The sequence below is a fragment of the Kogia breviceps genome, chromosome 14 (assembly GCF_026419965.1).
Source record: "Kogia breviceps isolate mKogBre1 chromosome 14, mKogBre1 haplotype 1, whole genome shotgun sequence".
NCBI lineage: Eukaryota > Metazoa > Chordata > Mammalia > Artiodactyla > Physeteridae > Kogia > Kogia breviceps.
In genome coordinates this window covers 29670443-29685793 of record NC_081323.1, presented here as the reverse complement: position 1 = coordinate 29685793, position 15351 = coordinate 29670443, and the positions used below count along the sequence as shown (strand labels likewise).

At 41.6% G+C, this 15351-nt stretch overlaps 1 protein-coding gene across 4 annotated transcripts in view; it reads right to left on the bottom strand.

Annotated features, from left to right (window-relative positions):
- Window positions 1-15351, bottom strand: part of CFAP61 (cilia and flagella associated protein 61) — a 272631-nt gene that overhangs the window by 103399 nt on the left and 153881 nt on the right. The window lies entirely within an intron of this gene.

Genomic DNA, 15351 nt, shown 5'->3' with positions numbered 1-15351 from the left:
AATTAATGTAAGAATATGGCAATATACCTAATACCGAGGCTGGTTCACATCAAAATACTTGATTTAGATCATTTTCGTCTTATTGTTGACAGATGTTTCATATAGAACCCAGGCCATCTATGACTAGAGATGATAAGGTAAATAATTCCCCAAGAAGACAGGCAAGTTGCTGCTTGAGAATCTGTAGTTTCATCAAAGGTCCCAATCTTTCCTTCTGTCCATGGTTTGAACAATTAGATTACAGTAGCTGGGTGCCTGATGGAAGGTATTAACTCATTCAATTCTGCATCCCTCACACAACACCTGGAGCACAGTAGGTGTTCAGTAATATTTATAGAATGACAAATGTGTTGAATGACAAAAGCATATTGGATGATAAGGATTGTTCAGTCTTTCAAATAACTTAGGGTCGGGGAGGGCTCTTAGAAGCACAGAAAGTAACAGGTGATCGTTTTAATGTCCATGTTTGAAAAAATTACCTGGATTGATTTCTTTGGTTACTTTCCTGCAGAGGCTTCAGTGGGAACATGAAATGTACAAAGGAAGGTTTTACAAAGAGGTGGTGGGGTCTGTTTGTTTGTTTGGTTGGTTGGTTTTTGCCCACAATGCACAGTATGTGGGATCTGAGTTTCCCGACCAGGGATTGAACCCATGCCCCTTGCATTGGGAGCGTGGACTCTTAACCACTGGACTGCAGGGAAGTTGGAGTACTCTTAAAAGAACGTTGGATTGGGTCAGAAGACCTTGATTCTCTTTTTTAATTCATAAATTCAACACACATTTTTATTTGATGCTTCTTGTGTGTCTGGACAATAACAGGGTTTACAGCTGACTTCTCATCATAAGAAATGGAGGACAGGAGTCAGTGGAATGACATCTACACCAATGTGTCCCACTGGTTCAAGTTCTCATTACATTAGCATTAACTCACCCTCTAGGTCAGAGACCTTCAAATTCTAGTAGATCAAACCTATTTTTAATTTTCTTAAAATCCTGAGATACCAGGAGCTGAAAGTCCAGCAGGCTAATGGTAAAGTCCTATGGAAAGCTAGGCTCCCACCCACCTTCCAGTGCCTAAGGCAGCATGGGTGGGGTCACATGCTTTGCAATTTACCTGGCAACATGAGTGACCTAGAGGATAAATCCCCTCTCTCTAGCTCGAGCTAGCCCAGCAACACGGAGGTAAAAAAATGTCTTGAGCCAAATAAGGTATTAATGGAAATTCAAAACAAAGTTTGGAGGTTTTAGACTCTCACCATAATAAACACTGCTGGTGCCTCTCAGCATCTGTTCTACCCCCACTCCCACCTCCAATGAGACACACCGGGGATTTTGGAAAAGATTGAACTCACTCCCATCTTTAAGAGGGGGCTCTGTTTGACATAAACCAAGTTGCATAATCCCACCCTCCTTGCTCAACAATTGGCCCAGGATAGACACGTGACCTATGCTGGCCTAATCAGAGTGAAGCCCAGGACTTTTGTGTGATGGTTTAAGAAGAAAAGCCTCTTGCCTTCCAGATGGTACGAGGTGTAGATTGTGAAGCCTGAAATAGTACAGTCATCATGCCACCAAGAGGGAAACCATTCTGGGATGAAGCCCCAAGAGAATCACAAAGAAATAGAACAGGAATTCCTTTCAAATCCTACCTGAAGCCCATGCTAACTTTGGACTCTTCAGTTACATGAGCAATAAATATCAGTCAGCTATTGCCAAACAATGTTGCATAACAAACCACCCCAAAATGCATTGGCTTAAAAAACTGCCATCTATCCTCACCCATGTAACTGAGTCAGCTGGAAGAAGGCTGATGTCAGCGGGATTCAGCTGGCTTTGGCTCCACGCTGAAGATTTCAGCTTAGCCTCTCACCTCTCTTATCTTTTTTGATGAGAGAGAGCTGGGTCTGTTCTTCTCATGGCAATGCAGAAGTGCAAGAAGGTAAGTGAAAATAAGAAATACTTCTTCAGCCTGGCCAAAGCAAGTCACATGGTGGAGCCCAACACCCATGAGGTGGGGAAGCAGACTCCCCTGTAGTGGGAGGAACCTTAAAGTCACACAGCAAGGGCACAACCCAGGGAGGGAGGAAGAGCTGGGGAGAAAGACTGCAACCCACTGTGTTTCCTTGATTGTTTAGCTCAGTTTGATTCTTTTACATGCAACTAAAAACTTCCTAAACCGATAAGACTTTCTAAATGACAATAATGAATATATCATTTGGGTGAAAGAGCACCTGTTCTTCAAATAAATGTCACTCTGATCTGCCCTATGAAAATTTCCCAGCACAGGCCAGTGAGGAATTCTGCGAGAAAACTAGTTAACACTGGTACATCTGGCTGCCAGTGTGTACTGTGTTCCCATTAACTTGCAAGACAAGCCCGGTAGCAGCAGATTGGGTCTGGTGGTTTAGAGTGAGGAAGATAGGAAACATAGATGGTGGTATGAAGGCATGTAGTCACAGGTCTAATTAAGAGACTTAAGATGCAAGCATCTTCACAGAGGTCAGAACCCAAGATTCCTTCCATAGGAAGTATGTTCAGACATTCCCCTCTGCTGTCCGGAAGCATATACTAACACTGAAACATGGGAAGTAATGAAATTCCCTGGTAAAGAATTATACCCCATTTATGAAACAGCTCCTGAATCAATGATACAAAGGCACCCGGGGAACAGAACAGAATGGCTTTTGTTTCCCACACAATAGCTTTAACACCAACAGCTGCCAGGCCTCAGAAATCACCTTTCTAACCTCTGAATACACAAAGTGGCCTTGGGTGTCAAGAGTTAGCATCAGTACCAACGGTGGTGGGTGTCTCAGGAGAGGGATCAGGCACCACAATGGTTCTCACGTAGCCCAATTTTGTGCCCAGGCTTTAATTAAAAACATATTCATCATTGGGTACGAAGAAGTGACCTGAAAAAGCCACATTTTTCTTTTGTTAGGATAGATGGTTTTTAAATACCTTGAAAAGAAATTCTTTCCAGCCTGGAAATATCTTTCAGTGACAACTGCAAATGAAGACGGCTTCTTCTGCTTTCAAAGGGTTTGTTTTGCCCATAAGCTGAAAGCTAAAGGCATTTTTGGAAGGAAGCAGAATATGTCCTTCCTTTATGTTCCTTCAAACTACAGGTTTTCCCAGTAAAGAAAAACATGTATGGAAGACCCTCTGAGCCAAGCCAGCTTTTCCTTTTCTTGGTCTGAACATCTACCAAAAATGTCCCGTGCACTAGAGATCCTGTTTTAGATGTATGTTTTTGTTTTCTATTTCCTTAACAGCAAAGTAAAAATAAAAGCTGTATTTACTGACTCATATTTTATAGACAGAAATTAAATGTGCCTTGTAATAGTAAATTATCAAAGATGAAACAGAGGAGTCTCTGTAAGCTATTTAACTACATACCATACCAGTGATAATACGGGTGAGAAATCAGATTCTTACCTCCATATTCTTTGGAGACATTTATGCTTCTATTCTCCTAATGACACTAAGTTAGTATTTTTAGAAAAACGGATGATTTAAAATAGATCAACAGGTACCCCAGCAAGAAGGAATAGGCCATATATCATGTATAAGCTGACCTTTCAAGGCTGCAAGAAATGTTCCTTAAAGTTGATTATGGCTCTCATAATAAGTTTAAAACACAAGCCTTAAGTTCCATCCCTGAGATGTAAGAAGAAAGAATGATAAAATGGGACTCCCTGTTTGGAAATTCTAGAGCCAGGCTTGAGGTGTGGGGAGGGGAGGGAGTGTGGACGGTTCAGAGGAAGTGACGATAAAGGTCAGGTGAGGGGGTTGTTGAGAAAATAGGGAACAGAAACGAGCACATGTTTAAATTTTAAGCTATTTATCTGTAATTTCCTATGGCTTCTGAATTAGAACATCTTGTGCATGTGAGAGAGTCATTGAGCAGTTTGGTCCCTTTATTAACTCATCTGGTTTGTCTGCCGCCCTTCACCTAGACTGTTCACTTTCTGAGGTCAGGGGCTATGTCTGTTTTTTTGAGGCATTCGTTTAGTTTTAGTTTAGGTTTGTTTTATCTGAACAATTCCTGCCACACATTTTTGGACATTTGGTAAATGATGAAAGGACAGATATGCTGACTTTGCGTTCCGTGAGCCCTTCTTAAAGGGTGCTGACATAATTTCTACTGATTCAGGTTATTTCTGTCAGTGCTTTTCCAGTTGCTTACATGACAAACAAATGATTTAGATATAATGAGAAGTACTTAGGATTAAATTTGATCTTTTTAGTAAAAGTGATACTGACGTACATGCTCACGTGAGTTTATGCTGTGATTCACATATATTTATCAAGAGACCTTAAAGACATAGTTTTGAGTTTTATGCATGTTTGTTAACTGTTCTGTGTGTACAAAAAGAAAAATTCGTTAAAGTGTAATTTTATCTGATACACACAGACCTGAGTTCTGTGCTTCCATATCTGGTTTAGTTTTTCTCATGCACTTAGAATGAGTTAGAATGACAACAAAAGCAGTATTAAAACTCAGTTTCAATAACAGATCCAAACTCAGAAGTTGCTAAAATTACAAATAGGCCATTAAACTAGAAAGCAGTCAAAGTAACTACAAATGATCCTACATAATAAACCCAATTCATACTAAAATGGGACATGACAGCGTCTACGATGAATTTTTTCTAATGATACCCTTTCGTTTGGGGGTCACATTCAACCTCCAGGATCATTGGACAGGGCATCATTAGCCCAGTCCAAACAAGGGACTGTTTTCTTAACTCTGCTACTGGTTGAAATTCTGAGGCTCTTTTCCTTAAACATCAGTTTCCTCAGGTGTAAAATGGAAGTAAATTATACAAACCTCTGCCTTCCTCAGCAGGCAAACATGGGAACTATTCATTTAAAAACGTCTACAAATACTTGGAGCTTTTCAGGCAAAGATGTTACACAAGGTAAAATTGCACATCCTCTCTCGCATCTGCAATACGAAAGGCAAATCTTTGAAAAACATGTTTTAAAAGGGCGAAACAAGGAGCTCCATTTTCAGCTCCACACCCATGTGTATATATTATTTCTTCAAGAAAGCTTCCAAAGACTTCAAAGGGAGCTCTGTCCAGGCAAGAAAATGGAAGATGGAGAGATTCAAAGCCATTTGAAATAGAATTTCTGAAATTCTTAATAAGCCTATTTTTGCTTTATAAATGTAATTTTTTTCTCCTTAACACTTTTCCATTCTCTCTCTTCTTTTTGAGAAGTTTCCCTTTCCCCAATTTGATCAAAACAAATAATGACAGGTTGACAGTGCTATAAATATCAGTGTCAGTTTCAGAGTTCAAAGTAAACAAATTGACCTCTTGGGGTCAAAGTATTGCAATATTTACCAAATACATAAAGAGTAGGGAGATACAGACATGACAAGAACCAATAAGTCGGGAATCTCTTCCACAAACACAAAATGCAATTTTGAAAAACCTTTCTGCTAAAATCATTAAAAGGGCTCAAAACTACAATAGGAACGCCATCACCTCTGTCCTAGCAGAGCATGAGGAGGCTGTCAAGACAACGCCATGGTTTTGAGCCTCGTTTTCTGAAGGATTTGCTTAACCTTCCTCTTTGTTAGGGTATGGGGAGCTCCTAACACTTCTTGCAGCTCCAGCACGTGGGGAAAATGCACACTGTTCTGTCTCTGGCATCTGCTGAGAGTGACAAGGACACTTTCTGGCTTGCTCTCCTATCAAGGGGAGGAGTGTACTCAAAACCATGCAACGTGGGCTAAAGGGTGGGCTGGGGTTCCTACAGCATCCCCACCATTGCACCAGGCACAAGCTAGGCACACAGTAAAGTTTGGGAAGTGAATGAGGCACTAATTTGGCCTCTGCAAAATTATTAGTAACCCTACCCATGAAAAATTCTTATTTCTTTAAAGAACTATAATATCTTTAATTCCTTTACATTCTTCACATTATGCCAGGCCAACAGTGGGAGCTTGAACCCTAGCTAAAGAAGAGGGTCCTGTTTCAGTTAGGGTTGGGCTTGGCTGCATACAACAGAAAATGCAGCTTAAACAGAAAACGGTAGCTTTAACAGGATAGAAGATAATTTCTCACTTATGCAAAAGAAATCTGGAAATACATAATCCAGGGCTACTGAGGCAGAGCCAGACTTCTACCTGCCTAACTCCCCATCCTAGTGCATGGCTTCCATCCTCAAGGATGGCCTAGTATGGCTGCCAGAGATCCAGATATCACGTCCTTATTCCAGGGAGCAGGAAGGAGAAGGAAGGAAAGAAAAAAGGGCCTTCCTTCCCTTAAGCCACACCCTTTAAGCAGCCATCTCAGAATTCCCATTCCAACTACTTCTACTTCCAGCTCAGTGGCCAAAATTGAGTCATATGGTCATGCCAGATGCAAGGGAGGCTGGGAAACATATTCTCTTAGTTGGGTGCATTGCTGCCTTGCACAAAATTGAGATCTCTTTACTAAGGCTAAAGGGAGGAATGGATATTGGGGGCAACACATGGTCTTTGCTGTTGTTCCTTAAGCCTCTATAATTCAAAGAGTAAATTTTTTTAACTTGCATTTTTCTTATCAACTCCATCTGTCCCAATCCCTCCTACACCCATATTACCTACATGGCTATTATCATTATTTTGCAAATTTTTTTTTTTTTTTTTTTTTTTTTTGCGGTATGCGGGCCTCTCACTGTTGTGGCCTCTCCCGTTGCGGAGCACAGGCTCCGGACGTGCAGGCCCAGCGGCCATGGCTCACGGGCTTAGTTGCTCCGCGGCATGTGGGATCGATCTTCCCGGACCGGGGCACGAACCCGTGTCCCCTGCATCGGCAGGCAGATTCTCAACCACTGCGCCACCAGGGAAGCCGGCAAACGTTTTTAAAAGTTCAAATTAAGGCTTCCCTGGTGGGCCCGCAAACGTTTTTAAAAGTTCAAATTAGGGCTTCCCTGGTGGGCCCGCAAACGTTTTTAAAAGTTCAAATTAAGGCTTCCCTGGTGGGCCCGCAAACGTTTTTAAAAGTTCAAATTAGGGCTTCCCTGGTGGGCCCGCAAACGTTTTTAAAAGTTCAAATTAGGGCTTCCCTGGTGGCGCAGTGGTTGAGAATCCGCCTGCCGATGCAGGGGACACGGGTTCGTGCCCCAGTCCAGGAAGATCCCACGTACCACAGAGCAACTAAGCCCGTGAGCCATGGCCGCTGGGCCTGCGCGTCCGGAGCCTGTGCTCCACAACGGGAGAGGCCACAACAGTGAGAGGCCCGCGTACCGCGAAAAAAAAAAAAAAAAAGTTCAAATTATTGCCACCCCATGACAATCACTGGCAACCATTCTTATACATTTATATGTGGGAAAAAAAAAAGTGTTTTGGAAGTTGAGTGACTTTACTGAATTTCATCAGTTCTAGGATGCACATTTTTTCCACATTAGCATCCCTGAAATCAGCCTCACGGTCAATGTCACCTTAGCCGTTGGGATAGGCCAGGTAGCAGCAGTGACACAGTTGTCCTTTCCTGGGCACAGGTGACTTGGTCAAGGCTGTTCACTGTCATCATTTCCGGAGAGTCATGTGCATTCTGGGACAACATGTGTTGAGTTTAACTGCTGCTGACCACACCTTCAAAAAGATTACAGCATGATTTGGCATCAAAATGAACACTTATTATGTTCCCATGAAGGCCCAGAAACTGAGCGGCAGGGTGCAAATTTGATATTAATGAAGCAAATATTAGTCATTGGAGGGAATGGCTCTAATTCCATATTTTCTTGCAATGAAACAATCAAATGCTTTACAGGAACAAATCAGGGATGATAGATACCTACAAGCAGATGAAGCTGTGTCACATTTTGCTACCGAGACACATGCAAAAGTTTTTTTCCCATCACGCAGCAAACAATGCAATTGAAGGGTACGTAAATTGGCTCTCCTCCCTGAATAGATAAAGGAAATTTCAAAGCAATAAGACATATGACTGATTCATATTCTGTTCGGGGCTCTTATTAAGACATTGTGTCACAGTTTAATTGGCCATGTTTTTTTCTTAATGGTACATAAAGTAAGGGTCCATCTAATAATAATGGCATCTTAGATTTGATAAGGGTGAGGAAATTCACTTGTTTTTAATTAGATAACAGCCTGAACAAGTAGTTATATAATCATTGAAAATATTGTTATTTGATGCAATACTCGAGCATGGGCAAGGGAGACCCACTGTTGGCTTTTCAGGGACACAGTGACTCACTGATTTCCAATGTGGGGATGCTAGCACGGGCACCAGGATAACCTCAAGTGGCTCCACGTCCCTCCCCTTCCCACCTGGAGTGGTGCCAAGTGTTTAGAAATGTCCTCTGTGTCCCACATCACACCCGGCAAATCCTGTCTGTTAGGGTTCAGCTACCTGGCTACCTCCAGGTATCACTGTCAATACAGAGTCAGCTACAAACCGGAGAAATGACCTCTCTGGGGTGAACAGACAGCAAAAGGCAGGGAGAAAGCAAATCCATGGCAGGGAAATGGTTTGCAGAATCAATGACAAATTACTATTATGTTATATCTGTGTCTCTTAAAAAAAGCTCATTGACTTAGCATGTAGTTGCCTAACCATTCTCAACTTCTATAGCCCTATGAAGGACCCATTTTTAATGAAATAAAATGAAGGTGTGGCCTCAAAGGTTTTGAAAACACTCAAATTCAAGAGCGATGAAAGGCATTCTTCCTGTTAAATAATGCCCTTCCAAAGTGATGGCATTTTCCTACAGGTATCCAAGGATAAAAATGGTCCTGTATATATTAAATACAAAATGCATATATGGCGGAGGGGATCTTCAAGATGGCAGAGGAGTAAGACGTGGAGATCACCTTCCTCCCCACATATACATCAGAAATACATCTACATGTGGAACAACTCCTACAGATCGCTGGCAGAAGACCTCAGAATTCCCAAAAGGCAAGAAACTCCCCAGGTACCTGGGTAGGCAAAAGAAAAAAGAAAAAAACAGAGACAAAAGAATAGGGACAGGACCTGCTCCTCTGGGAGGGAGCTGTGAAGGAGGAAAAGTTTCCACATACTAGGAAACCTCTTCACTGGCAGAGATGGGGGGTGGGTGGGGGGAAGCTTTGGAGCCATGGAGAAGAGCGCAGCAACAGAGGTGAAGAGGGAAAAGTGGAGAGATTCCCGCACAGAGGATCAGTGTCGACCAGCACTCACCAGCCTGAGAGGCTTGTCTGCTTACCCACTGGGGCAGGCGGGGGCTGGGAGCTGAGGCTCAGGCTTCGGAGGTGAGATCCCAGGGAGAGAAATGGGGTGGGCGGCATGAACACAGCCTGAAGGTGGATAGTGCACCATGGCTAGCCGGGAGGCAGTCCAGGAAAAAGTCTGGAACTGCCTAAGAGGCAAGAGACCATTATTTCAGGGTGCACGAGGAGAGGGGATTCAGAGCACTGCCTAAACGAGCTTCAGAGACGGGTGCGAGCCGCGGCTTTCAGCATGGACACCAGAGATGGGCATGAAACGCTAAGGCTGCTGCTGCAGCCACCAAGAAGCCTGCGTGCAAGCACAGGTCACTATCCACACCTCCCCTCCTGGGAGCCCGTGCAGCCCGCCACTGCCAGGGTCCCATGATCCAGGGACATCTTCCCCGGGAGAACACACGGCGCGCCTCAGACTTTTGCAACATCACATTGGCCTCTACCACTGCAGGCTCACTCCGCATTCCATACCCCTCCCTCCTCCAAGGCCTGAGTGAGCCAGAGCCCCCTAATCAGCCGTTCCTTTAACCCCCTCCTATCTGGGCAAAGAAGAGACAGCAGAGGGTGAACTACACCCAGAGGCAGGGCCAGATCCAGAGCTGAACCCCAGGAGCTGTGTGAACAAAGAAGAGAAAGGGAAATCTCTCCCAGCAGTCTCAGGAGCAGTGGGTTAAATCTCCACAATCAACTTGATATACCCTGCATCTGTGGAATACCTGAATCAACAACGAATCACCCCAAAATTTGAGGTGGTGGACTTTGGGAGCAACTGTAGACTTGGGGTTTGTTTTCTGCATATAATTTGTTTCTGGTTTAATGTTTATCTCAGTTTAGTATTTACAGCTTATTATCATTGGTAGATCTATTAATTTGTTTATTAATTTGGTTGCTCTCTTCCTTTATATATATATATATATATATATATATATATAAAGGATATATATATATATATATATCCTTTTTCTTCTTTTGTGAGTGTGTATATGTATGCTTCTTTGTGTGATTTTGTCTGTATAGGTTTGCTTTTACCATTTATCCTAGGGTTCTGTCTGTCCACTTTTTTGTGTGTGTATGTGATTTTTTTTTTTTTTAGTACAGTTTTTAGCACTTGTTATCATTGATGGATTTGTTTATTGGTTTGGCTGCTCTCTTCTTTCCTTCCTCTTTTGAAATTACTTTTTTTTTTTTTTGTGGTACACGGGCATCTCACTGTTGTGGCCTCTCCCACTGCGGAGCACAGGCTCCAGACGCGCAGGCTCAGCAGCCATGGCTCATGGGCCCAGCCACTCCGCGGCACGTAGGATCTTCCTGGACAAGGGCACAAACCCGTGTCCCCTGCATCGGCAAGCAGACTCTCAACCACTGCGCCACCAGGGAAGCCCAAAATTACTTTTTAATTTTAATAATTATTTTTTATTTTAATATGTTTATTTTATTTCTTTTTTCTTTGTCTTTCTTTCCTTTTTTTTCTCCATTTTCTTCTGAGTTGTGTGGCTGACAGGGTCTTGATGCTCTGGCTGGGTCTCTGAGGTGGGAGAGCCAAATTCAGGACATTGGTCCACCAGAGACCTCCTGGCCCCACATAATATTAATTGGTGAGAGCTCTTCCAAAGATCTCCGTCTCAACACTAAGACCCAGCTCCACTCAATGACCAGCAAGCTACAATGCTGGACACCGCAGGCCAAACAACTAGCAAAACAGGAACACAAGCCCACCCATTAGCAGAGAAGCTGCCTAAAATCATAATAAGTTCACAGACACCCCAAAACCCAACAGCAGACATGGTCCTGCCAACCAGAAAGACAAGATCCATCCTTATCCACCAGAACACAGGCACCAGTTCCGTTCACCAGGAAGCCTACACAACCCACAGAACCAACCTTACCCACTGGGGGCAGACACCAAAAACAATGGGAACTACAAACCTGCAGCCTGCAAAAAGGAGACCCCAAACACAGGAAGTTAAGCAAAATGAGAAGACAGAGAAATACACAGCAGATGAAGGAGCAAGGTAAAAACCCACCAGACCAAACAAATGAAGAGGAAATAGATAGTCTACCTGAAAAATAATTCAGAGTAATGATAGTAAAGATGATCCAAAATCTTGGAAATAGAATGGAGGAAGTACAAGAAACGTTTAACATGGACCTAGAAGAACTACAGAGCAAACAAACAATGATGAACAACACAATACATGAAATTATAAATTCTCTAGAAGAAACCAATAGGAGGATAACTGAGGGAGAAGAACGGATAAGTGACCTGGAAGATAAAATAGTGGAAATACCTACCGCAGACCAGAATAAAGAAAATAGAATGAAAAGTATTGAGGACAGTCTCAGAGACCTCTGGGACAACATTAAATGCACCAACATTCGAATTATAGGGGTCCCAGAAGAAGAAGAGAAAAAGAAAGGGACTGAGAAAATATTTGAAGAGATTATAGCTGAAAACTTCCCTAATATGGGAAAGGACGGAGTTAATCAAGTCCAGGAAGCACAGAGAGTCCCACACAGGATAAATACAATGAGAAACACACCAAGACACATATTAATCAAACTATCAAAAATTAAATACAAAGAAAAAATATTAAAAGCAGCAGGGGAAAAGCAACAAATAACACACAAGGGAATCCCCATAAAGTTAACAGCTGATCTTTCAGCAGAAACTCTGCCAGCCATAAGGGTGTGCCAGGACATATTTAAAGTGATGAAAGGGAAAAACCTACAACCAAGATTATTCTACCCATCAAGGATCTCATTCAGATTCGACGGAGAAATTAAAACCTTTACAGACAAGCAAAAGCTAAGAGAATTCAGCACCACCAAACCAGCTTTACAACAAATGCTAAAGGAAATACTCTAGGCAGGAAACACAAGACAAGGAAGAGACCTACAATAATAAACCCAAGACAATAAAGAAAATGGTAATAGGAACATACATTTCGATAATTACCTTAAATGTAAATGGATTAAATGCTCCAACCAAAAAACATAGACTGGCTGAATGGATACAAAAACAAGACCTGTATGTATGCTGTTTACAAGACACGCACTTCAGACCTAGGGACACATACAGACTGAGAGTGAAGAGAAGGAAAAACATATTCCATGCAAATAGAAATCAAAAGAAAGCTGGAGTAGTAATTCTCATATCAGACAAATTAGACTTTAAAATAAAGACTATTACAAGAGACAAAGAAGGCCACTACATAATGATCAAGAGATCAATCCAAGAAGAAGATATAACAATTGTAAATTTTTATGCACCCAACATAGGAGCACCTCAATACATAAGGCAAATACTAACAGCCATAAAAGGGGAAATCGACAGTAACACAATCATAGTACGGGATGTAAACACCCCACTTTCACCAATGGACAGATCATCCAAAATGAAAATAAATAAGGAAACACAAGCTTTAAATGATACATTAAACATGATGGACTTAATTGATTTTATAGGACATTCCATTAAAAAACAACAGAATAGGGCTTCCCTGGTGGCGCAGTGGTTGAGAATCCGCCTGCCGATGCAGGAGACACGGGTTCGTGCCCTGGTCCGGGAAGATCCCACATGCCGCGGAGCAACTAAGCCCGTGAGCCATGGCCGCTGGGCCTGCGCGTCCGGAGCCTGTGCTCCGCAATGGGAGAGGCCACAACAGTGAGAGGCCCGCATACCGCAAAAAAAAAAAAAAAAAAAAACAGAATACACTTTCTTCTCAAGTGCTCATGGAGGATTCTCCAGGATAGATCATATCTTCGTTCAAAAATCAAGCCTTCATAAATTTAAGAAAATTGAAATCATATCAAGTATCTTTTCTGACCAAATGCTATGAGCCTAGATATCAATTACAGGAAAAAAATCTCTAAAAAATACAAACACATGGAGGCTAAACATTACACTACTAGATAACCAAGAGATCACTGAAGAAATCAAAGAGGAAATCAAAAAATACCTAGAAAAAAATGACAATGAAAACACAACGACCCAAAACCTATGGGATGCAGCAAAAGCAGTTCTAAGAGGGAAGTTTATAGCAATACAATCCTACCTCAAGAAACAAGAAAAATCTCAAATAAACAACCTAAACTTACACCCAAATCAACTGGAGAAAGAAGAAGAAGAACAACAAAAAAACCCCAAAGTTAGCGGAAGGAAAGAAATCATAAAGATCAGATCAGAAATAAATGAAAAGAAATGAAGGAGGGCTTCACTGGTGGTGCAGTGGTTGAGAGTCTGCCTGCTGATGCAGGGGACATGGGCTCATGCCCCGGTATGGGAAGATCCCACATGCCACGGAGCGGCTGGGCCTATGAGCCATGGCCACTGAGCCTGCACGTCCGGAGCCCATACTCCTCAAGGGGAGAGGCCACAGCAGTGAGAGGCCCGTGTACCGCAAGAAAAAAAAAAAAAAAAAAAGAAATGAAGGAAACGATAGCAAAGATCAATAAAACTAAAAGCTGGTTCTTTGAGAAGATAAACAAAATTGATAAACCATTAGCCAGACTCATCAAGAAAAAAAGGGAGAAGACTCAAATCAATAGAATTAGTAATGAAAAAGGAGAAGTAACAGCTGACACTGCAGAAATACAAAGGATGATGAGAGATTACTACAAGCAATTATATGCCAATAAAATGGACAACCTGGAAGAAATGGACAAATTCTTAGAAATGCACAACCTTCTGAGGCTGAACCAGGAAGAAATAGAAAATATAAACAGACCAATCACAAGCACTGAAATTGAAACTGGGATTAAAAATCTTTCAACAAACGAAAGCTCAGGACCAGATGGCTTCACAGGTGAATTCCAGCAAACATTTGGAGAAGAGCTAACACCTATCCTTCTCAAACTCTTCCAAAATATAGAAGAGGGAGGAACACTCCCAAACTCATTCTACGAAGCTACCATCACCCTGATACCAAAACCAGAAAAAGATGTCACAAAAAAAGAAAACTACAGGCCAATATCTCTGATGAACATAGATGCAAAAATCCTCAACAAAATTCTAGCAAACAGAATCCAACAGCACATTAAAAGGATCATACACCATGATCAAGTGGGGTTTATCCCAGGATATGAAAGGATTCTTCAATATACGCAAATCAATCAATGCGATACACCATATTAACAAATTGAAGGAGAAAAACCATATGATTATCTCAATAGATGCAGAAAATGCTTTTGACAAAATTCAACACTGATTTATGATAAAAACCCTCCAGAAATCAGGCACAGAGGGAACTTACCTCAACATAATAAAGGCCATATATGACAAGCCCAAAGCCAACATCGTCCTCAATGGTGAAAAAGTGAAACCATTTCCACTAAGATCAGGAACAAAACAAGGTTGCCCACTCTCAGCACTCTTATTCAACATAGTTTTGGAAGTTTTAGCCACAGCAATCAGAGAAGAAAAAGAAATAAAAGGAATCCAAATCGGAAAAGAAGTAGTAAAGCTGTCACTGTTTGCATATGACATGATATTATCCATAGAGAATCCTAAAGATGCTCCCAGAAAATACTAGAGCTAATCAATGAATTTGGTAAAGTAGCAGGATATAAAATTAATGCACAGAAATCTCTTGCATTCACTAATGATTAAAACTATGAAAGTGAAATTAAGAAAACACTCCCATTTACCATTGCAACAAAAAGAATAAAATATCTAGGAATAAACCTACCTAAGGAGACAAAAGACCTGTATGCAGAAAACTATAAGACACTGATGAAAGAAATTAAAGATGATATAAACAGATGGAGAGATGTACCATGTTCTTGGATCAGAAAATCAACATAGTGAAAATGACTCTACTACCCAAAGCAATCTACAGATTCAATGCAATCCCTATCAAACTACCACTGGCATTTTTCACAGAACTAGAACAAAAAATTTCACAATTTGTATGGAAACACAAAAGACCCCGAATAGCCAAAGCAATCTGGAGAAAGAAAAACCAAGCTGGAGGAATCAGGCTCCCTGACTTCAGACTATACTACAAATCTACAGAAATCAAGACAGTATGGTACTGGCACAAAAACATAAATATAGATCAATGGAACAGGATATAAAGCCCAGAGATAAACCCACACACCTATGGTTAACTAATATATGACAAAGG